Source organism: Dendrobates tinctorius, unplaced genomic scaffold (genome assembly GCF_039654945.1).
Source record: "Dendrobates tinctorius isolate UK_male_01 unplaced genomic scaffold, ASM3965494v1 ptg000044l, whole genome shotgun sequence".
Lineage (NCBI taxonomy): Eukaryota > Metazoa > Chordata > Amphibia > Anura > Dendrobatidae > Dendrobates > Dendrobates tinctorius.
Window position 1 is genome coordinate 23741780 of NW_027361712.1, and position 22335 is coordinate 23764114.

A 22335-nucleotide genomic window follows, 5' to 3' on the forward strand; every position below is an offset into this window, starting at 1 on the left:
CAGATATCTAGTGGAGAAGAAGGATGAAATAGTGGACAGACATTGAGGGATTCTGGTTAGTAGGGAGGTGATATCTGGTCCAGAGATGTAGATCTGTGTGTCATCAGCATAAAGATGATACTGAAAGCCATGAGATTCTATGAGCTGTCCCAGGCCAAAGGTGTAAATAGAGAACAGCAGGGGCCCAAGGACTGAACCTTGTGGGACTCCGACAGATAGGGGGCGAGGTGAGGAGGTGGTGTGTGAGTGGGAGACGCTGAATGTCCGGTCTGTTAGGTATGATGAGATCCAGGAGAGGGCCAAGTCTGTGATGCCAAGGGATGAGAGGGTCTGCAATAATAGGGAATGGTCCACTGTGTCAAAGGCAGCCGACAGGTCCAGGAGGAGGAGGACAGAGTAGTGTCGCTTGCTCTTGGCAGTTAAGAGGTCATTGGTGACCTTAGTAAGGGCAGTTTCAGTGGAGTGGTGTGACCGGAAGCCAGATTGTAAGCGGTCGAAGAGGGAGCAAGAAGAGAGATGGGAGGACAGTTCAAGGTAGACGTGTTGTTCCAGTAGCTTGGAGGCGTATGGGAGAAGTGATATAGGGCGATAGCTAGATACAGAGGATGGGTCAAGAGAGGGCTTTTTGAGGATAGGTGTGATGGAGGCATGTTTAAAGCTTTAGGGGAAAACACCAGTTGTTAGTGATAGGTTGAAGAGATGGGTTAGGGTTGGGATGAAGACTGTGGTGAGGTTTGGGATGAAGTGGGATGGGATCGGGTCGAGTGCACAGGTGGTGAGATGTGATCTTGAGAGTAGAGTGGAGAGTCGATCTTCTGTAATGGTGGAGAAGTTGGTTTTGAAGGTGGAGGGCTGGGAAGTCGGGAGGAAGGGCTCTGGGGGTTGTTGACCAAAACTGTCCCTGATGTTATCAATTTTCTGCTTGAAAAATGAGGCAAAGTCTTCAGCTGAGATGAGTGGGGAGGGAGGAGGTGCTGGGGGGCGGAGGAGAGAATTGAAGGTGTTGAATAACTGTTTAGGGTTGTGAGACAGGGAGGATATGAGAGATGAGAAGTAGGTTTGTTTAGCTGTGGCGAGTGTGGTCTTGAAAGTTGTGAGGGACTGTTTGAATGCGATGAAGTGCTCGTTGGAGTGGGATCTTTTCCATCTGCGCTCAGCAGCCCTGGAAGCTCGCCTCAGCTCTTTGGTCAGGCTGGTGTGCCAGGGCTGTCTGTTGATTTTGCGAGTTTTGGTATGTGTAAGTGGGGCAGCGGATTCCAAAGCTACAGCTATTGTGGTGTTATATAGAGCGGCAGCGTCATCCGCATTGTGTAGGGAACTTATATCTGTAAGAGGGAGGAGGGATTCAGAGAATGAGTGTAGGTCAAGGTGTTTAAGATTCCTGCGAGGGTGTGAAAGTTTGTGGGGTGGGGATTGTAGACATGGAGTGAAGAGGGAAGAGAATGTGAGCAGGTTGTGGTCAGAGAGAGGAAGAGGTGAGTTAGAGAGGTTAGATAGGGAGCAGAGGCGGGTGAAGATGAGGTCCAGTGTGTGGCCATCTTTGTGGGTGGCTGTAGAAGACCATTGAGTGAGGCCGAAGGAGGAAGTGAGAGATAGAAGTTTAGTGGCAGCTGAGAGGGAAGTGTCAATGGGGATGTTGAAGTCGCCCATGATGATGGTAGGGATGTCTGCAGAAAGGAAATGAAGTAACCAGGTGGTGAAGTGGTCAAAGAAGGTGGTGGCTGGCCCTGGGGGGCAGTAGATGACAGCCAGTTGGAGGTTGGAGGGGGAGTAGATGCGCACAGAGTGCACCTCAAAGGAAGGGAGGGTAACAGAGGGTGGCAGTGGGATTGGGGTGAAGGAGCAGGTATCTGACAGGAGAAAACCAACTCCTCCACCATGTTTGCTGCTGGGGCGGGGGGTGTGAGAAAGGTGGAAGCCGCCATACGAAAGTGCAGCAGGAGAGGCTGTGTCAGAAGGGGTGAGCCAGGTTTCGGTGATGGCGAGGAAGGAGAGTTTGGTAGTAACAAAAAGATCATGGATGTAGGAAAGCTTGTTGCAGACAGAGCGAGCGTTCCACAGAGCTCCTGTTAGTGGGACTGGGGAAGCGGGGCCTGGGTGAATGGGTATAAGGTTGGAGAGGTTACGGAAGGTTGTGATAGAGTGTGGATGGGAGGTAGAAATGACTGTGGGAATGTGGTGAGGAGGACCAGGATTTGGAGAGATATCACCAGCAGTGAGAAGGAGCAGAGAAAGTGTTAGCAGGTGGGAGCAGGAGAGGGCATGAGGGGGCTGTCTGTGTTTGGAGACAGAGGATTGTATGTTAAGGAACAGTTTTGAGGTGGAGGTGAGGTGGATGGGGAGGATTGAAGAAGAGATGAACAGTTCCTTACTAGGAGTAGGGATTAGGGGAATTAGCAGAAAGTGAAGGATTATTGGGGTGAAAGTGAAAACAAACAGAAACATTGTTTACAGTGACTGTGTACAGTTACCTTCAGTTCCCTTCTGGTTCAATTCTGGTTTTAATTCTTAAATTAATCTTCACACTTCTAGCACACACTTATAGCAATCACAATGCAGACTGAAGTCTATGCAGACTTCATGTCACTACTTCCCTGCTGAGCCCCAACGTGTGCCCAAACAGTGGTTCCCCCCCACATATGGGGTACCAGCATACTCAGGACAAACTGGACAACAACTTTTGGGGTCCAATTTATCCTAGTACCCTTGTGAAAATAAAAAATTGCCAACTAAAAAATTTTTTTTTAGGAAAAAAAAGAATTTTTATTTTCATTGCTCTGCATTATAAACTTCTGTGAATCACCTGGGGGTTCAAAGTGCTCACTATGCATCTAGATAAGTTCCTTAGGGGGTCTAGTTTCCAAAATGGGGTCATTTGTGGGGGAGCTCCAAAGTTTAGGCACACAGGGGCTCTCCAAACACAACATGGTGTCCGATAACGATTGGAGCTAATTTTCATTTCAGAAAGTCAAATGGCGCTCATTCCCTTCTGCGCCCTGCCGTGCACCCAAACAGTGCCCCCCCCCACATATGGGGTACCAGCATACTCAGGACAATCTGGACAACAACTTTTTTGGTCCAATTTCCCCTATTACCCTTGTGAAAATAAAAAATAGCGTGCTAAAAAATTATTTTTGAGGAAAAAAATGATTTTTTATTTTCACTGCTCTATGTTATAAACTTTTGTGAAGCACTTGGGGGTTCAAAGTGCTCACTACACATCTAGATAAGTTCCTTAAGGGGTCTAGTTTCCAAAATGGTGCACTTGTGGGGGAGCTCCAATGTTTAGGCACACAGGGGCTCTCCAAACGCGACATGGTGTCCGATAACGATTGGAGCTAATTTTCCATTCAAAAAGTCAAATGGCGCTCCTTCCCTTCCGGGCCCTGCCGTACACCCAAACAGTGGTTTATGACCACATATGAGGTATCGGTGTACTCAGGAGAAATTGCGCAACAAATTTTAGGATCCATTTTATCCTGTTGCCCATGTGAAAATGAAAAAACTGAGGCTAAAAGATAATTTTTGTGAAAAAAAAGTACTTTTTTTTTTTTTACGGATCAATTTGAGAAGCACTTAGGGGTTCAAAGTGATCACTATGCATCTAGATAAGTTCCTTGGGGGTCTAGTTTCCAAAATGGGGTCACTTGTGGGGGAGCTCCAGTGTTTAGGCACACAGCGACTCTCCAAACGCGACATGGCAAGCGCTAAATATTCCAGCATATTTTCCATTCAAAAAGTCAAATGGCGCTCCTTCCCTTCTGAGCCCTGCCGTGCGCCCAAACAGTGGTTTATGACCACATATGAGGTATCGGTGTACTCAGGGGAAATTGCCCAACAAATTGTAGGATCCATTTTATCCTGTTGCCCATGTGAAAATGAAAAAATTGATGCTGAAAGAAAATTTTTGTTGGAAAAATTAAAATGTTCTTTTTTTCCTTCCATGTTGCTTTAGTTCCTGTGAAACACCTAAAGGGTTAATAATCTTCTTGAATGTAGTTTTGAGTAGCTTGAGGGGTGCAGTTTTTAGAATGGTGTCACTTTTGGGTATTTTCTGCCATATAGACCCCTCAAAGTGACTTCAAATGTGAGGTGGTCCCTAAAAAAAATGGTTTTGTAAATTTTGTTGTAAAAATGAGAAATCACTGGTCAACTTTTAACCCTTATAACTTCCTAACAAAAAAATATTTTGCTTCCAAAATTGTGCTTATGTAAAGTAGACATGTGGGAAATGTTATTTAGTAACTATTTTGTGTCACATAACTCTCTAGTTTAACAGAATAAAAATTCAAAATTTGAAAATTGCGAAATTTTCAAAATTTTCGCCAAATTTCTGATTTTTTCACAAATAAACGCAAAAATTATCGATCTAAATTTACCACTAACATGAAGCCCAATATGTCATGAAAAAACAATCTCAGAATCTCTAGGATCCGTTGAAGCGTTCCTGAGTTATTACCTCATAAAGGGACACTGGTCAGAATTGCAAAAATGGCCAGGTCATTAAGTTCAAAATAGGCTGGGTCATGAAGGGGTTAAGTTACGAATGAATTTAATAACATCTAGTATTGTGGAAAAAAGATCAAACTTCAACTTCATCTGACTGAGATACAGACATGTTTAAAAACTGGAAATATATGTGCAGCAACCAGCAATTCTAGTGCAATTCCTTCTTTCTGCAGCTCCAGGGAACAGCAATGGGGCGGCATGCGCACCCTCCTATGTCAATCTGTTCCTGGACCTGTGGGAGAGGGAACTCTTTATGACCGATCACAACTCAGGAACCAATCATATTTTACTGTGGTGTAGATTTATAGACGACATATTCTTTTTATGGCAAGGCTACAAAAACAGTCTTAAACATTTATTCAAACCCTCAATGACAACACCAATAACATCCGTCTCACTTGTAAGTCGGTCAGACATAACATGGAATTTCTGGACATTTTACTTGATATTGATGAATCTGTTTTCATTGAAACAGGTGTCTTTCGGAAACTAACGGCAGCCAATACCCTTTTACATCCTGACTATTCTCATCTGTGGAATCTGATTAATAGTATAGCTACAGTACAGGACAATTCCTATGAAAGCGCAGAATCTGCACTATGACAAAAAATTTGAGAATCAATCGAGAGATTTAATAGAGAGATTTCTGAACAGAGGATATGATGACAGTCATTCAATGAGGCTACTGAAGAGCAAATTTTCCAACAGAACTGATCTTCTTTACCAACATAAACAATCTAAATCCAACAACAAGGTGAGATTTATTTCCACTTTTAATTTCAGAAATGGAGAAATGTGGAAAGCACTCAAAAAATACTGGAACATTTTACACTTAGATCCCATTTTGGCACCGTATATGTGACGACAAAACCTTCAATTACTTACCGATGTTCTCAAAATTTGAAAGACACCTTAGTAAAAAGCCACTATGATGTTCCCAAAAGGATCTCTGGTTCTTTGGTGTCCTAATATCCTATCTGTAAAACTTTTCAATTTCCGCCAATCAAAAGACTTTCACTATTACCCACAGAATTACCTGCAGCACAGTTGTGGTTATCTATATCGCACACTGTCCCTGCAATAAAATCTACATAGGTTTGACAACAAGAGAACTTAAACAAAGAACTAGAGAACATGTTTTAGATATGCTGCAATGGAAAAACATAACATCAAGGAATTGAAAACACTACCTCGTCATTTCAAACTTTTTCATAATTGTGATGCATCCAAACTTCAGGTTAGTTGGATAAACAAGATTCAAACAAAGAGAGGTGACTGGAAAAAGGTATTGGCTCAAAGGGAGGTTAAGTCGATCACCATGTTAGATACCATGACATCGAAGGGTTTAAATGAACCTGTTCACTTTATGCCATTTTTATAAAAATTTAATATGTTGATATGACCTACATACCCTTGTTAGTATTCATTTTAATTATTTTTCATGTTCTTTTAAATTTTGTCTTGTCTGTGTTCTAGTTCTTTCTCCTTGTTGTCTTCTTTTAGTTATTTCACCATCACGGGATTTTGAGTGACTCCATTTGATTCACGTTTTAGGATCCTTGGCTTCCTTTTGGGCTTTTCTTTAAAGTAGTTCTTGATAGATTTTTGTCACCTTCCGTACTCCAGCATTTGAGCTTTCACTCCCCTTCCCTTATTGTACTCTATGTACCTTAGATATTGAAATTATACCATTCATGTTATTATTTGATTATGATATAACATGATTTTCTATACTTATTTGGTTTATCTTATGTTAGGCGTCAGATTCCAGCAGCTACACAACAGGAATCCAGAGCCTCACATGCTGCTCTGCAGCAAGCCATTCCTGAGGCTAAGTTCCTCTGCCGCTCCACTGAGCATGCTCACGAGACGATCTCCCAGTGGAGGTCGGGAGTCATGTGCTCAGGTCCTTCTCCAGATCTGATTGGTCCATCTCAGAGATCTGAAAGGTCCCGCCAGCGCACAGATATAAAAGGCCCGCATGGCCGAACGAGCATGCGCTAGTATAGACTTAACTTGCTAGATGTGTGAATGGTGATGGATGTATGATTCTGGTGACTGACTCATTAAGAATCCCCTCCCTCTGATATTACGCATGTGGATAGGGAATTAGAGTAGCAGTCAGTGCCAGTCAGTGGCAAGCCTTAGGCCACTGTGCACACCACATCTCTACACTAGCGTCCGATTGTGCTACGCCTCACGGCACTATCGTCTAGCGGCAGTGTCCTACGCCACGCTGCAGTTGCAGCTCTCTTTGGCGTCCGCAGTGGCGACGCCGTACGCACGTTAGGTCTAGACAGATGCAGTTCCTCTGCCTTGGGTCCTGCACCTGTGACTGGATACCGTGTGTGCATTTATCTGAGACCTGTGACGTTAACAGGCTCAGCCTTTTGTGTTTACCTCTGCTGGCATCACTGTGAGTAAACAGTGATTGCTTTGCGCATCTGGGTGACGTTTAACCCACGTGCGCATTTCCGCCATATTGCTCATCTGTCACTACTTAGCAACAGTGTTCACACCTACTGCACGGTGGACCCCGAGCGGCGAACGCACTTTATTATTTATTTTATTTAGTGCGTTCTGTCGTTCCTAACATCTTATTTGTATTACTATTTTTCTACTTGTACTAATTTATTCATTATTTATTATTCATCTTTTTCATTCTGTCCTTCACACTATTCCTGTTTATGTCCCACATACTTTATCACTATAATACACTCGTCATCTCTTCTTATTTCTTGTTTTATCCTGTAGCAGTATAAATGCTTACACTCATAGAATCATAGAATGTAGAGTTTGAAGGGACCTCCTGGGCCATCTGGTCCAACCCCCTGCTCAAAGCAGGATTCACCCTCTGTTTGAAGACTTCTAATGAAGAAGAACTCCCCAACTCTCATGGCAGTCTGTTCCACTCATTGATCACCCTAACTGTCAAGAAGTTTTTTCTAATCTCTAATCTGTGTCTCTTCCCATTCAGTTTCATTCCATTGCTTCTTGTCTTTCCTTGTGCAAATGAGAATAGAGTTCATCCTTCTACAATGTGACAGCCCTTGAGATATTTGTAGACAGCTATTAAGTCTCCACTCAGTCTTCTCTTTTGCAAGCTAAACATTCCCAAATCTTGCAACCGTTCCTCATAGGACATGGTTTGCAGACCGGTCACCATTCTGGTTGCTCTTCTCTGAACTTGCTCCAGTTTGTTGATGCCTTTTTTTAAAATGTGGTGGCCAAAACTGGACACAGTATTCCAGATGAGGTTTTACCAAAGAGGAGTAGAGGGCAATAATGACTTCATGTGATGTTGATTGCTTGGTAAGCGCTTGTGTGATTTGTTGTCCATTCTGTTAGTTGCTGCCAACTCCTCCAGTTTATTTATATCTTTTTGAATCCTCATTCTCTCCACACGGTGTTTCATTAAAGATCACATACTGTCGATTCAGCACTCTATACACTGCATATGATTCATTTCACAGTACCCCTTGCATTCTACTATGGAATGCACTAACACTTCACTTCCAGTTGCGCGTCACTATGCAGGAACTCCTTTCCCAGCCCTGCTTTCCATTGTGGAACATACTCTTATCTCTCTTCCAGTCCGGTCTCTGCGCTGCCAGCCCGTCCTACAGCCCGGAAGTAGAGTGAGTATAACCATGCACCGAACTGAAAATCGCTACTCATTAAAAAACCCTCCACATTCATTGGCCAATTCTTTGCTAAATAGCCCAGTCCTCCTAACTTCTTTGTCCCTGGTCAAAGCTTTGGCACAACACGCGATGGACAGTCAGTAAGAGTGGGTAAGCATCATCCATCTAGCAATATTATAACATTTTCTTTCTCTTGTCCCTAAAGAACCAATCACTTTATCACTTGTCAGTATTTTGGTTGCCATTAGGACTTGTCAGTGGAAGTCTTGCCAGTAAACACCGGTATTGATATTATATATGATATTATATATGTTATATTTTGATCATGTTTTCACATTAGTTATATCATGATTTGATGTACCGTTGTCTACCTCATTTTCCACCCTGTTTTATATACAGTACTGTGACTCGTGCCTTCCTTGTATCTCCATCTAGCTGCTAATTTTCCTTCATTATTAATTACATTTGGGTTATTATTTAATATTTATTTATATTTAATATTTATTCCTATATTTATTAAAAAAAATCCCTCCGAGCTGATTATGATGAAGTTTGGGCACCATTTTATTCAAGACTCTTGTTCATTTTTGCTGATATTGAACGTACGATAATCTGCAAATCCAAAGTATGAAATTCCCTCCCCATCTCCCGCACTTTTTTCCTGTTGAGTGTTTTATTTGTCATCATGTCTTTATATTTTTTATATGAATATATCAATATGCAATTAAATTTTATTCAATAGTTGTGTTTCACATCTATAGGTTCTATTATCCTGATAAGAACTGAATGAGTTAAATGAATTCTGCTGAACTTTATCTTTTCTTCGAGGAGATGTCTCAGACATCTCCCTTGTGAACCAAGGTCAAATATTTCCTGCTTACATGGCAAAGCTGTTGTAGAAGTAACTATTTTTCTTTTCTTTATTGCGCATGTCTGTAAATATCTAAATTCCTTATCATAAAAGGGGAAAGCTTGACTGAGGGGGGCAGAGGCGCTCAGCAGGCATCCCGAGTTGTATCATACAGCTTGTGTCTGTGTAATTCTTCTCGACGGGGCAATCAATTAGAGACATATGGTGTCCTACACCCAAGAACATCGGTCCTTCAGATGAAAGAAGTATCTGAGGGATCCCGACAGTTTCCTGGCGCCCGAACAGGGACCCGAAATAGGCACCTCTCCAAGACTACCCGACCTCCGGACCACACCGGTTATTGATGATATTGTGAACAGCAGACCTAAACACCTGGCCAGGTAAGAGATCATTTTTCTCTTCTCTGCTCTTCATAATATATCATTTTAACTAAGGTCCGTATCAAGGGGAATCTAGTAGAGGAGGGGGCCGTAAAATCGGGTCTGTATACGAACTCTGAGGAAATTGGGTGTGACATACATATGTAACTTCTGCTTGAATGAGAGGTTATTGTAGATTATGCCTGTATACTGCTATCTTTAGGAGAAGAGCTGATGCAAATCAAAATGGGTATGGTGCATGGACGTTTGCGGGAACAGTCCCAGGGTTGAATATACAAAAATTTCACCACATATGTAAGGGAGATGAATGGTGGATATTACTAGCATTAAATACACATATCCCATTGAATGATACGTTGAGAGGTCTAACATTACGGAATCTAAGGCTGGGTGAACAGTTCATACTGCGCAGCCCGGACGGACAAGTTTTTCACAATAGACGATTCCGCGTTAGGAATCAAGGAGGTCGTTGAGTGGCTGCTTTGATCTGAAAGATTGTGGAAAGTAGAAAAATAAGCTGCACAGTAGGTATTCGTTCAAAGAGTGGTGATATTGCCTAACTGGGTTATGTGACAGCGTCCTTTCGGGGAGGTCACCGCCTAAGCTTAAATCAACACCCTTTATGAATAAACCTTGTGACAGATAAGAGTGTGACTGAATGAGCACAGGACCACGAAATGAGCCTGTGACAGGATATGATTGAAGAACCCCAGTAGATGGACACTTTATTTACAATCCTGTGTGTTGTGGGAGTGTTACTGTTCGGATGCTACCTAGCATATAAGTACACGAGACACGTAGTACAAGAAGGAACAGACACCCCGTTTAACCTGTTGGCACCTTAGGAAGAAGGTAACGAGGTATAGTAGAGCCTAGTCTTGAGCTTACCCAATACACCACCTAAGGCAGGGGACCAACAGGAAAGAAACAAGAAAAACAGGATAAGAATAAAAGATAAAATGGGGAACAATCAGGGAAAGACACCCGAAGAAGGAGACCGGTTATGTGATATAATTGAGAATAGATATGGAAGTAGTGCAGCAAAGAACCTGGAAAAAGTATTAATCAAATCCAAAGTGCAAGATAGTCAGGCTGTGTGAATCCTTGTATATATGTCTATGAGAACCTCTGAATAAGATGAGAGATGAGTAATTGAGTAAAAAAAAAAAAAAGAAAAAAAAAATCAGTGAATGAGCACGTATGAATGAATCATCACACATCATTTTTGTGTCAAGAGATTTGTGACCTTTCTAGTTGTGGTGGAATCCCGGACAGATGCGTTATAGATATTTCAAATCTACATCTGAGACTGAATGAATTGAGTAATGATATAGTTCGTGTTATATGTGGCATTACATTGTAAAGTTTCCTGAATGCATTTGGCCAGAAAAAGGACAATGCATTGTTAATCTCATTATACAGTTATCTGCCCTTACAGTGAAATCCCGTGATTTTGAGTTTCTTTGTAGAAATTGATTTTGATAAGTCTAAAGAACTACAGAATTCTGTGAAGGACGACGCTGCATTCTGACGGGAGGGGGGAAGGATGGCGCTGCGCAGTTTTTCTTCTCCCTTCGCTCTTATCTCTGCTGAGTGTGAGCTGTGCTCAAAATTCTCTGTAATTCTATCCGTAAGGTACGCGCTGAAAGATTTGTGCATTTTAAAGCAACAGTACTTAATTGAAGATTGGAAGTTAAAAGTAAGATATGGTGCCTAATTTAGAAGGGAATTGTAAGTGATTGTTTGGTCATTGTAAGTGATTGCTTGGTCATTAATGTGTTTGAACCTGCTTCTAGTTGTGTGATTGATTTGTATAGCAAATTGTGTCAAATTATAAAAGACAGAGAAGGAAGGAAGCAGTAAAACAAGTGGGACAAATATTGAAAAAGGCAAAAATACCAGAGTGTGAATGTTTGGATGTACAAAAAGGCACAGACAAGGGAAGAAAATAGCAAGTGAATAAATGATGCTTGAGAATGTGCAGCAGTATGGAAGGTGTATTATGAATGTTTGATTGACAAAGTGTAACCAGAGACCCAGACAAAACAGATGGACTTGTAAACACTGTGGTCAGACTCAGACAAACCCAGACTGAATAGCTACTTGTGTGACCTGTGCTACTGACCTAAGCGAATTGCACTAAATCCTATCCAGACAAGATCATAAGAAGCTGACATAATAGTGTGGATAGTGGGTAGTGGGGACATTGGCCCTTGAGGAGTAAGCTGACAGTAGACATCAGATGACCAACCCCATCAGGACCTAGAAGTGTGACTAGAATAAGAAAGATGCAGGTGTATTATCCCTGGAGCCCCTCTGACCAGCTAGCTTTGCTGAAGCAGCTGCCTGACCCTGAAGACCAACCATTCCCGTTTTACAGACACATAAAGGAAGTACAGCAGACATATAAGTGTACCTGGGCAGACCTAGAGAGATTGGTGAGTTTAAAGGCAGGTGACGCACTAGATCATATAATTAAGACACATACAGATGTGACAAAGAATCAGGCTTGGGGCATGGATGATAAATCTGCACGATCTGGGGAGACGTACTGTGAGTCACTAAGACAATGGGCTATAGTGGAACAATCAGAGCAGTCTGTACTCCTGACTAATGTGACACAGCAAAAAGGAGAGAGTGTAGAGATGTACTTTGGACGGTTACAGCTGAAATGGGCAGACATGGGGTACATTTGCATAAACCCACTTGATGTTAGAATACTGGTGAATGCATTCATTGACGGTATGAACAAAGACTTAAGAGACGCAGTACAGACAGCCAGACCTGAATGGAGACATGTAGATCCGAAAGACCTCCTTAAGGTAGCTAAAGAAATTGAGCAAACAAGGACAATAAGACGACCTGTCATGTATGCTGGAGCACAAGGAAAAAAGTGGAGACGTAATAGGGAAGGCATGTGAGATCACACTGACGTTTCTTTTGACAATCTACTCCCCACATGACATCCATGCCATACTCCTACAAGTTCAACCAAAACATCTGTCTATGGCCAGACAGCTCCGACTTGAGTGTGCTCTACTAATTCCTGAGTATGTCACTCCTCAAAAGATGTAACGTTCTGAATCCAGCCACCCTCCTGCCTGTGGATTCAGAAAAGGGGGAATTGGTGACCGTATTAGCAAGTGAGGAAGGATACTTTGACATGACGCATGAACATGTCTGCATAGAACTGATGAGTCAGGAGACAGTTGGGTTTGCACACATTCATGAAAAACCTGTTCCTAATGCAGACTTTGAGTTTCTTTTTTGTAGATGGCCCCAGATACCACCAGGATGGACGATTCTACACTGGATATGCAGTAGTATCCTCACATGAGGTAATCCGAGCGGAACCACTCTCTCCTCACATGTCGGCGCAGGAGGCAGAGTTGAAGGCACTCACTGAGGCGTGTAGAGCCGCTGCAGGTAAAGTCGCTAATATTTTCACAGATTCGAAGCCCATTAAAAATGCAGAGCTGGTGAAACAATTGATGGAGGCATTGATGTTACCAGTCCAGGTTGGCATTGTCAAGGTAAAAGCACACACAAAAGTGACTCCGTGGAGGTAGAGGGCAATAGAAGGGCGAACGAGGCTGCTAAAATAGCACAAGGCGGCCTAGAGAGAGCAGAGGACGGTGGCGGGGAGTCAGCGTATTCCAGCCACATTGGGTCTAGATGTCCTGAAATCCCTCCAGCAAAAGGCTGCCCAAACAGAGAAGGTACACCGGGGGAGACTGGGAGCTGAGCTGAACTCAAATGGAGTATGGGAGAATAAGGATAAAATGTGCCCACCAAAGTCCCTGTTCCCAATCATGGCGCAAGCAGCACATGGCCCCAATCACACCTCAAAAAGTCACATGTGTGCCATCGTAGATGCCTTCTGGATCGCTCCTGGTTTAAGTTACGCAGCGAAACTTGTACAATCATGCCTCATCTGTGCACAGCACAACCCAGGTAAAACAGTAAAAGTCCCTAAGAAAGCGACACCTAGGCCTCTCTACCCGTTTCAGAGACGGCAGATTGACGACATACAGCTACCAAGGTAGGAGTGTATGCAAATATCCTAGTATGTGTAGATCTCTTCTCTGGGTGGCCGGAAGCCTATCCGGTAAAACGTGCAAATGCTAAAATGACTACAGACAAACTGATGAAAGAACTGATCTGCAGGTATGGTGTCCCAGAAACCACAGAAACAGATAGGGGTGCACACTTCACGGGAGAAATAAAGAGGGAAGTCATGCAGGCCCCGGGTGTACAGCAAACATTTCATACACCATAGAGGCCACAAGGTAGTGGGAAAGTGGAAAGACTAAATGGGACACAAACTGAAAATTCAAAAGGCCATGGCAGACACAGGAAAGAGCTGGGTGGAGTGCTTGCCTCTTGCACTCTTTTCAGTCAGACACACTCCAAATAGAAACACAGGCTTGTCTCCTTCTGAAGTCCTGAGACTTAGAGATCAGTATTATAAAGACAATGATCGTACTAAAGATGGTTGGTGGTCAGACACTTTCTCCTTTCTTAATCCAGCTAATTGGTTTAAGGGTATTGGAGGCTGGATAGCTGGGATTATACTAAGTTTATTACGTATTGCCGTTTGTCTCCTTATAATATATGTGCTATTGAAACTTTTTTTTTGGTGTATCTCTGTATGCAAGAAAAGATGTAGAAATAGATAAGGAAGTTTGACTGTAAACAACAAGAATTTAACTATTATTCCTTTGAGTCCTAGATTGACATCTCATTTCTGGCATGAAGGAGCGTACTCTTGCAATGATGGACGTGGCTTCAGTATCTGGGGGATGGAGAAGGTAGAAGACCTGTCTCCCTTGGGCAACCCGTCGGCCTGGGATAGTACCTGGTGAACGAGCCACTATCCGCTGTTGTTGCAGGATCCAGTGTTCCAGATTGTGGAAAATGAAGATGTCAAAGGGGGGAATGATAAGAACTGAATGAGTTAAATGAATTCTGCTGAACTTTATCTTTTCTTCGAGGAGATGTCTCAGACATCTCCCTTGTGAACCAAGGTCAAATATTTCCTGCTTACATGGCAAAGCTGTTGTAGAAGTAACTATTTTTCTTTTCTTTATTGCGCATGTCTGTAAATATCTAAATTCCTTATCATAAAAGGGGAAAGCTTGACTGAGGGGGGCAGAGGCGCTCAGCAGGCATCCCGAGTTGTATCATACAGCTTGTGTCTGTGTAATTCTTCTCGACGGGGCAATCAATTAGAGACATATGGTGTCCTACACCAAAGAACATCGGTCCTTCAGATGAAAGAAGTATCTGAGGGATCCCGACAATCCGAATGGTCACACGATTTTGACTTTATTGTGTATGCTAAACGAGCAGAAGAATAGGAAGTCAGGAAAGGGGCAAACATTTTTACACACACACACACACACACACACACACACACACACACACCCACACACACACACACACTGAAGAGGAAAAGGTAACAATGTTTTGAACTTTTGACTTACAGGCTCAATATCTCATTATCCAATTCTGCTTTGAGCTTGAAACTGCCGTCATTTTTTAGACAATCAACTTGGATATCTCATACTTAAAGAGAACCTGTCAGCAGGATTGCACACAGTAATCTACAGACAGTGTCCGGTTGGCGCCGTTGTACTGAATAAACTGCCGTCGTTTTATAGACAATCATCTTAGATATCTCATGCTTAAAGGGAACCTGTCAGCAGGATTGTGCACAGTAATCTACAGACAGTGTCCGGTTGGTGCCGTTATACTGACTAAAATGATACCTGGGTTGATTAAATCCATCTTGTGGTTGTTGTTTAATCCTTATTTTCAGTTTTGAGTTACTGATATGCTTGTTTCCCGGGCGGGGCTGTGGGGGGTCCTTATTTGGTGCTGTGAGTAGGTATTCATAAGACTGCTGACAGATCACTGATCCCTCACTGACCTGCCCCCTAGTCTGCATAATGAACATATGTACATACTTAAAAAAAAACTTTCTGCAGGCAGATGCCAGCACCTGGCCTGCAGCATAATTGCATGCTTAATGTGCAGTTAATAACTGTGCTTGATGTTTTCCTGAGTAGTATATAAAAAAAAATCAGTTTAAAAAGGTGTCTGCTGCACCTGTGCAGCTGCAGCTATTGGCGATCGCCAATAGCTGCTATTGCGCAGGCACGGGCGGCACGATCTTGGAGGAGGATTTTTTCTTCTCTAGCAAGATGGCGCCGCCGGCGCATGTGCAGTAGCAGCTATCACCTATCTATACACCGATACCTAGTACTGTGCAGGCACAGCAGGTGTCATTTTAAAATAGATTTTTTTATACTCCTCAGGAAAACATCAAGCACAGTTGTTAACTGCATATTAAACATGCGATTATGCTGCAGCACAGGTGCCACGGCTGGCACCTGCTTGCAGAAGGTTTTTTTTTTAAGTATTTACATTCATTATGCAAACTAGGAGGTTCATTATGAATACCTAATCAGAGCACCACATAAGGCTCCCCCGCAGGCCGCCCCAGAGCACGAGCATAAATAATTAACTCAGAACTGAAAATAAAGATTAAGCAACAACCACGAGATGGATTTAATCAACAAAGGTAACATTTTAATCAGTATAAAGGCGCTGACCTGACACTGTCTGTAGGTTACTGTGCACAATCCTGTTGGCAGGTTCCCTTTAAATTTGACTTGCAATTATTTAGCATATGATTAGTTATGCAGATTCTTGTCATGCCACTGCATTGTTACTGTTTTGCTCTTAAAGATCTAAATTTAAATTATTTTGTTATTTTTTTGTAAATCCACCTTCGGCTTTCCACACTGCTTGAATCTTTCTGGGCATGCTCTCGATCAGATTCAAACATGTGTTGACTGAAATTTGATCTCAGGTCTCTACTACACGTTCCTAAAGTTGGTGAATACTGGTCAACTTACCTGAATATGTATACAGTTTTTTCTTCTATTCTACCCAGCAGTTTGATTGGGTTGAGGTCTGCGGACTGTGGGGGCCATTCCAGCACCTCTACTTCATTTTCATTGAGACATATCTTTGCCAATCTCAACATATGCTTTGTGTTGTTGTCCTGTTGGAACACTATGTCGTCCTTTTCATACCCATAGTACTTGAGTTGAGTGTACAAAGTAATTCATCTTGTAGGATTCTCACATGTAGCTCAGCATTGAGACCACCATTGATACTGATCAAGTATCCAATTCCTTTGGCTTTGAAGCAACCCCTTATCATCAAGCTTCCTCCATCGAATTTGAAATTTCATTCAATTTCTCAAAACATTTCCCCTTTTTCCTTCTTTCTTTCAGACCAATTTGCATCTATCAGCACCTAGTCTATTGACTTTTGTGTCTTCGCTTCAAATCACTTGTTTCAAATCTTTAAATGTCCACCTTTTGTACTTGTTTGCAAACGAATATTGAAGTTGAGGCTTCTTAACCTTTTTTTGTGCTACCATTCTCGACTTGTGTAATGTGCGTCACACGGAGCTTGCATTGATGTCTGTGATCTCACTATTAGGAAGCATACCTCTACTGTCATGTTTGTCATGCCAGAACTGATAGACCTTGGGAAAAGCTGACTTGTTGACTCCGATATTTTGCCTGGATGTTCACCTTTTGGCTTCCTGATGGATGGACGGACTTCATTTTGTATTCTTCCAACCATCATGGCACTCACAAGATGCAGTTTGGCAATTTTCTAGGCCAAGAAACAGCTATGGATGAGCTGAATGATGCTGTTTCTCTTTTCTTGGGATTTTGTATTCATGGCTGCTCATTGAGTCAAACCAGTGACCTTTCACTTGGGAACCAATCTAATAATACACCGAGCTTTTAGGGAATGTGAGAACAGGTTGTATTTTGTAGTATTCAGCAAGAAAAATATTTTTCGCAAAACAGTAACAATACAGTGACTTGACATGAATCTGCATAACTAATCATATGCTAAATAGTTGCAAGTCAAATTTATATATGAGATAGCCAAGATGATTGTCTATAAAATAATGGTAGTGTCACGATCAAAGCAGTTTTGGATGGTAAGTAGAGTTGAGCGAAACGGGTCAGTCAAATTCAAAAATAGCCGACTTTCGCTAAAGTCGGGTTTCGCCGATGGAAACCCGACAATAGCGTGAGGTCGGCCATGAGGTCACCGAACGCCAAAGTCGCGTTTCAAAAAATGATTCCAGCACCTTTTCTCAGCCAATGATGGAGGACGCACACTGTGGGCAATGTGATGACATGTGCAGCGGCCACCACCATCTTAGAGAAGGGCATTGAAGTGATTGGCTGGCTTTGTGTAGCATCACAGTGGGTATAAAAGGCCGTGACCGCTGACCGCCATCTTACTTCTGCAGATCTTAGAATAGGGAGAGGTGCTGCTGCTGCTGCGGAGAGCGTTAGGCAGGGAAGAAGAAAAAAAAACTTGCTTCTGCTGATAGCGCTTTTCACTGTGCAGCTCTCCAGTCCAGATCACCCTACCAGACACTCCGAGTAGGACAAAAAAGTACTCATCCTCTCATCCGTGTACACTGTGTTTGAACGCCTACATTGCCAAACTAATCTCATTAGAGATGATGCCCTACCATTTGGTTGAAAGCGAAGCTTTCCACGAGCTCATGGCCTACACTGTCCCACGCTATGACCTACCCAGTCGGCACTTCTTTTCTCCAAAAGCCATCCTTGCCCTCCACCGGCATGTGAAAGGCTGCATTGTCCATGCACTAAAACAGTCAGTGAGTGGAAAGTTGCACCTCACAACAGATGCATCGACCAGTAGGCATGGCCAGGGCCATTACGTGTCCATCACTGCGCCCTGGGTAAATGTGGTAGATGCAGCCTACACAGGGGACAGTGCTGCCTAGCCCACATTATAGGAAACAGTTGGCTGTAGGCTTTCGACCCTCCTCCTCCTCCTCCATCAGCAAAAGCTCGTCCACAGACCGCAGTCGCATGAGCACTCCATCCGCAGCTGGCAGTGTTGCACATGAGGTGTTCCACTATCGAACAGCTAGTGGTAAGTGTCAGCAGGCTGTGTTAAAGATGATGTCTTTGGGCGACAACAGACACACCGCGGAGGTACTGGCCGACTACTTGCAGCGACAAACTGAGTCATGGCTGGGCAGTCTACATCTTGAGGCAGGCAAGGTAGTCAGTGATAATGGCAGTAATTTTGTGGCAGCCATAGCCCGTGCAAAACTCACACACATACCTTGCCTGTCTCACACTTTGAACCTGGTGGTGCAGTGCTTCCTTAATAATTATCCGGAGTTAACATACCTGCTACATAAGGTGCGAAGACTGTGCTCGCACATCCGTTGCTCAAACATCCACTCCACTCGTATGCAGAAGCTGCAGTGATTGCTCCACCTCCCCAAGCACCGCCTAATCATAGATGTTGCAACAAGGTGGAACTCCACCCTGCACATGGTTGAGAGGCTGTGCGAACAGAGGCAGGCTGTAATGCATTTGTGGGAGGATACACGGGCAGGCAGTTTGAGGGAAGACATGGAATTGTCGGGTGTGCAGTGGTCAAAGCTGAAAGACCTCTGTAAAGTCCTTCAATATTTTGAGGAATGCACACGGCTGGTAAGCGCAGACGATGCCATCATAAGCATGAGCATCCCACTTATGCGTCTGCTCATGCAAAGTTTGACACACATTAAGGATCAGGTGTCTGCAGCGGAGGAGGAGGGAAGCCTTGATGACAGTCAGCCATTGTCTGGTCAGGGAACTGTCCTGGACGAGGTGGAGGAAGAAGAGGAAGAGGAGGAGGAGGATGAGGGTGATGATTATTTTGGGCAAGAGGATGCTTCTCAGGGGGCAAGAGAATATGTTGGCATTCCAAGGTCAGGTACAATGTTTGTGCATGACTGTAGGGATGTGGATTTGCCAGAAAGTGCTCCTCCACCCAGCAGTGGCAGTGCAGCATTGACACCTGGAACATTGGCCCACATGTGCGATTATGCCTTGCGGATCCTAAAAAGGGACCCCCGCATTGCCAATATGATGAAGGATGACAACTACTGGCTGGCCAGCATCCTTGATCCACGTTACAAAGGCAAATTACACAACATCATGCCACAGGAGAACCTAAAGATAATATTGGCTAACAAACAAGCAACTCTGATAAACCGTTTGTTTGAAACTTTCCCAGCACACAGCAGCAGTGCTGGTTCTCCCACGAGCCATAGTGGGCACAATGGAAGAGGTGTTCGTGATGCACACAGCAGAAGTGATGTTGGAGACAGGGGTTTAATGACCATGTTGTGGAATGATTTCTCAAGTACCGCTCACACGACTGCTAATACTGCATCGATTAAAAGTGTCAGGAGACAGCAGTTGTCAACTATGGTTACAAACTTCAAACAGGGAGAAACAATGAGCATATATTGCCAAAAGTTCAACAAAATGCGTATATCAAAATTATTTTAATAATTTATCAATAAATTGTACAAAAATTATGTAATATATTGATTACAAAAATGCATGAGCATATATCAAAATCATGTGACTAACTCCATGGGTCAATGAAATGACCAGAGAGTATGGGACCAGACTGCATTACAACACATGTATCAATAAAATTATCACCATTAAGGTTCTTAACTCATTCCAATACATGTGCTTAGCGGTATAGAAAAAACAATTGAATCAATGAAAATACATCATGCTATAATCACCTAGTGCATATCAATCATAATACCGCTAAGTAAACATCACATGATGAGGGTAAATAATTGTTACCAATACTAAGATAACCTCATATTGACACAGTGTTGTGCCTTTACATATACATCATCTAGTGCATTGTGAGAGAGGAAAATAGTAAGAAATATTTACCCATAATGGTGTGTATGAAGTCCCGTCCGGACCCAGGTCATATACCCCAACACGCGTTTCGCAATGCAGGATGTCACTTCCTCAGGGGGCGTGGCCTAATCCCAGTCTCAGTCGGGTATTTATAATGATTAATTCCGGTCATGTGACCGAAGTGAAAAGTGACCAGTGCGCAGGTGTGGAACGCGGAAGTGCGCTACCCACCGCTACCAAACCTCGGTCTCAGCACGCAAAAGATCGGTGACGTGATGGGGCCGGTACCAAGCACACAATCACTCCACACAGATGCGGCATAATACCAGGGATGAGAGAAATGGGGCCACACATCCGCAACAAAATGTGAACAGTGAACCGCATAGTATCGAATTACACATAAATGGTGAAGTGCAAATAAATAAAAATATAAAAAGAAGTGATAAAATGTTATCCATAGATACAAAAAGTGAATAGTGACATAATAAACATGATAAGTGTATAAATATAATGTATATTTCATCTCATGTATTTTGTCTCACAAAACAGAACATATATATATACATAGCATTTTAAATGCTATGCTGTCAATAAAGCACCTTTGAATTTGAATTTGGTGGCCTCCCTCCGTGAACTGTCATACATCTGGTATTGACTAACCAGCAACATCAGTTATATGCACGTGCGCAGCACCCTCACAGCACAAGTTCACACACCCAGATAGTACCTACATGTAACATGCTGAGTGTCACAGTCCAATTCTTGGATCTGTGTCAGATTCTGGATTCTCTCATTTAAACCTTTTTTTTCCTTTCAGGCCTTTGGGGCTTTAATATGGGTTTTTGCCCCCGGTGGCCACAGGTGTTATTACATGTCTGATAGTTTTCTTTGCCTTAACTTTTGCCCCCGATGGTCTCTGAGGTTATTACATGTCTTTGGTTTCTCTGCTGAGGATGGCCACTCCTCCTTTGCTATATAAGGTCAACTGGTGTATCAGCTGGGGTTGGTTATAGCAAGTCCTTAGTGGATTCCAACCACGGTGAAGTTAGCAGCTGGCTCTGAGGTGTTTAGCCACTGCTGAAAGCTGATCTGGTGGTGAACTCTGTTGCCCGGTGACTGCAGCAGAGAAAGTGAAGGTAACAGCTGGCTCTGAGGTGTTTAGCTTCTGCTGAAAGCAAGATGTGAAGGTAGCAGCTGGCTCTGAGGTGTCGTTCCACTGCTGAAAGCTAAACGATGAACTCTGCTGTCATTAACTCATTTTCTGCTCCACCTATTGAGAGTTCCCCTTCCGTTCTGCCTCTGGTGGTGACAGGAGGTAGTGTGGTTGGTTTAAGTGGTAGTGATCTGCCACCTGATGAGGAAGATAACAATTGGATCTCTGGAGTTTCAGACTGGATATAAGACAGCCGACGCCCTATCCGGGTGCTGGTGATTCAGTCTGCTTCTCAGGTCCTGGACTTCAGCTCTCTTCCAGTCTTCTCAAGTTAAGTTTGTTTTTTGCTAATGTTCACACTTGCGCTTGTTGGTCAATTCAGTTTGTTGTGTAATCAGTCTGCCCCTGCTGGGGCTATGCTGAAATTCCACTCCTATTAATCAGTATTTGCCAATCTGCTTTTTGTCCCTTATTAGATTGGCCTCTTTTTTGCTCTGTCTCAGAATATTTCAGAGTGCTGATATAGGTTTAGAAGTCTAGTGACTTCAGGGTTAATTTTGCTATCAGAAGTGTTGGACAATATTTTTGTAGGTTGTTTTTGGCAGATTGCAGACAGTGTCTTTCCTTTTCTGTCCTTTTTAGTTAGACGGGCCCCATCGTTTGCTCAGCCTATTTTCCTGCCTTTGTTTGTATTTTCATCTTATTTCACCGTCAATACATGTGGGGGGCTGTCTTTCCTTTGGGGTCTGCTCTGGGGCAGTTAGTTTTCCTCTTTTCCTGCTTTAGGCTTATGTAGTTCTACAGTTGTGATGAGGCGTCTAGGACCAACGTAGGAACGCTCCACGACTGCTGCTAGTTGTGCGGTTAAGATCAGGGATCTGCAATCTGCATAGTTACCAACTTCTCTGGTTTTCTGAGACTAAGCTTGTTGCCTTGTTTTTCCTCCTCGGTGACCCATTCATAGCAGAAT